At 46.1% G+C, this 3334-nt stretch overlaps 1 pseudogene; it reads right to left on the bottom strand.

Moving 5' to 3' along the window:
• Nucleotides 1–2788: 2788 nt before the first annotated feature.
• On the bottom strand, nucleotides 2789–2906 carry LOC124803944 (annotated as a pseudogene).
• Between the last annotated feature and the right edge of the window lie 428 nt (nucleotides 2907–3334).

The following is a 3334-nucleotide window of genomic DNA, read 5'->3' as shown; positions in this document are numbered from 1 at the left end:
GTGCTGACCAGGGCAGCAGTCGAACATTTTGTGCGTTCACCGCGATGTCGCCAAACACGGATGCGACCATCATGATGCTATAACAGAACCTGGATTCGTCCGAAAAAATGACGTTTTGCCATTCGTGCACCCAGGTTTGTCGTTGAGTACACCATCGCAGGCGCTCCTGTCTGTGATGTGACGTCTAGGGCAACCGCAGCCATGGTCTACGAGCTGATAGTCCATACTGCTGCAAACGTCGTCGAACTGTTCGTGCAGATGGTTGTTGTATGGCAAATGTCCCCATCTGTTGACTCAGGGATCGAGACGTGGCTGCACGATCCGTTACAGCCATGCAGGTAAGATACCTGTCATTTTGACTGCTAGTGATACGAGGCCGTTGGGATCCAGCACGGCGTTCCATATTACCCTCCTGAACCCACCGATTCCACATTCTTCTAACAGTCATTGGATCTCGACCAACGCGTGCAGCAATGTCGCGATACGATGAACCGCAATCGCGATAGGCTACAATCCGACCTTTATCAAAGTCGGAAATGTGATGGCACGCATTTCTCCTCCTTACACTAGGCATCACAACTACGTTTCATTAGACAACGCTGGTCAACTGCTGTTAATGTATGAGAAATCGTTTGAAAACTTTCCTCATGTCAGCACGTTGTAGGTGTCGCCATCGGCGCCAACCTTATGTGAATGCTCTGAAAAGGTAATCATTTGCATATCACAGCATCTTCTTCCTGTCGGTTAAATTTCGCGTCTGTAGCACGTCATCATCGTGGTGTAGCAATTTTAATGGTCAATAGTGTACTTGTATAGCCTATATCGATCCTGGTCATACGGCAGGGCTACAGTTTTTGGTCGATTGTTGTTGGGTCTTCCGGGCCATGGTACCGGTGGTTAGCGGGAGGCGCGACTGACGAGTTGGTTTTTCTGGCTGGATTAAGTAATTGATAGCGGCGAGTTGTGCGAAGGGCCACTGATGCAGAATGAAACCTGACCAGAAAGCACCAGCACGCTTAAACGTTACAGGTTCCGTAGATCACGTGCACAAATTTGAGGCAATAACACCCCTCCTTGGAATCCAGGAAGTCATGGCTCCTTCGCACCTGAGTGGAGTTAATCTCTTATTGGTAGTTGTTATCATAAACCCACACTTGTGTCAATGTTGAATTAGACTTGTTGTGTTCATTACGCCTCCGAGTGATTGTGTGGATGGTCATCAATCAGTGTAACTGATTTAAATCTGTTTGTTCCAGATCATATTCATTGTAAGTTTATGAATACTCTGTGTTGTAAATTGAGTTTATGTGACTGGGACTGCATTATAGTTTGCATCAAAGGAAATGGACTGTTAAAAGAGGGTGTGCCCTTGTACTTGGATTTGCAGCTGGTTGTAGTTCACGTCGTCAATTTTCATGTAATATTAAGGACTGTCAAGCTCATGACTTGTATGTTTAGTCATTTCCACAATACGTTAACATCTCCTACCTCTTAGATACTGTCGTTTGTAGTCGTATTTGGGCTGATTACAGTTTCCTTTCTGAAGCATGTTGGGAGAGTAGTTCTGACTGCAGACGACGCGTTTCTGTTTCCTGGGTCCAGAGCAGAGACGTGTTTTCTTCCTTGTGCGGTGACACTTCGTTGTTGCACGATGTCTAGGTTTGCCTGCAGCCAGACACTTCTGTCAGTTGCCTCGTGTTAGCTCAAGTTAATTAAGTTCAATCGTTTTTTTGCGTGCCAGAGCACCGTGTCGCTCAATGAATTCCAAAAAAAATTGTTAAAATGGCTCTGAGCACTATGGGACTTAACATCTATGGTCATCAGTCCCCTGGAACTTAGAACTACTTAAAGCTAACTAACCTAAGGACATTACACAACACCCAGTCATCACGAGGCAGAGAAAATCCCTGACCCCGCCGGGAATCGAACCCGGGAAGCCGGGCGTGGGAAGCGAGAACGCTACCGCACGACCACGATCTGCGGACAATGAATTCCAGAACCCTTGAACTATTCAAGTACTGAGTGCTAAGCAAGCACACAAGCCTTAAGGTGTGCTCTGCAAGTCCGAGGTTCCTCGTACTATATTTCTCCTTTAACAACTCGTTTAAATGTTAGAGGCCCTATTTTGCTAGCTCCGAGGCGTATTAAGTTTTAAAGGCTTTTACTTATGTGTACGAACTGCTGAGTTCATTAACTAACTACATTCATTGTCAAACTTGCGTGGTTGCTGACAGTTTGCTGTCATAACTGGTTGCTGTATTTTGACACCTTTGTTGTATTTTGAGTGACTTCTTCTTTATTTAAGGGCCATTATTAATGTTTCTGTTGGTGTGTACAAGTTGGGAGTCACATTTAAACTGTAAGCCTTCCCAGCTTTTCTTCTATTTTGGGGGATTGCGTATTTGTTTAATGATCGTTATTAATGTTTTTGCTGGTGCATATCGCCTGGGAGTAATCTTTTAAGTTCCATGCCTTCCAAGCTTTTCTTGTATTTGAGGGGATTGTATATTTTATTGCTTAAGGGATTGTACTAAGGTTTATAAATTGTTAAAGACTTCCCAACAGCCACAATCAGTGGTAAACAGCACACTCCGTCTTCAGGATACAAGTGGCCCATCGGGACCATCCGACCGCCGTTTCATCCTCAGGTGAGGCTGCAGCTAGGAGGGACGTGTGGGCAGCACACCGCTCTACCGGTCGTTATGATGGTTTTCTTTGACCGGAGCCGCTGCTATTCGGTCGAGTAGCTCCTCAGTTGGCATCACGAGGCTGAGTGCACCCCGAAAAATGGCAACAGCGCATGGCGGCCCGGATGGCCACACATCCAAGTGCCGGCCACGCCCGACAGCGCTTAACTTCGGTGATCTGACGGGAACCGGTGTATCCACTGTGACAAGGCCGTTGCCCACAATCAGTGGTGTGACTTGTTATTATTTCTGTATTTTGGGTTGGTGTTGTTCAAAAATGGTTCAAATGGCACTGAGCACTATGGGACTTAACTTCTGAGGTCATCAGTCCCCTAGAACTTAGAACTACTTAAACCTAACTAACCTAAGGACATCACACACACCCATGCCCGAGGCAGGATTCGAACCTGCGACCGTAGCGGTCGCGCGGTTCCAGACTGTAGCGCCTAGAACTGCTCGGCCGCACTGGCCGGTGGTTGGTGTTGTCTATTTGTTTAAAGTTTTATCCATGTTTGGGAATTGTTAGTACGTTTAGTGGCAGTCATTTGTAATTCATTTAACTGGTTGCAGTCGCACCTACTTGATGTGACTTCTTTTATTTGGGGACTTACGCATATCACTGGTTTTAAGCCCTGTTCTTAATTGTA

This window comes from Schistocerca piceifrons, chromosome 6, assembly GCF_021461385.2.
Source record: "Schistocerca piceifrons isolate TAMUIC-IGC-003096 chromosome 6, iqSchPice1.1, whole genome shotgun sequence".
Taxonomy (NCBI): domain Eukaryota; kingdom Metazoa; phylum Arthropoda; class Insecta; order Orthoptera; family Acrididae; genus Schistocerca; species Schistocerca piceifrons.
Note: the sequence above shows the minus strand (reverse complement) of the source record. Positions and strands in the feature narration are given on the sequence as shown.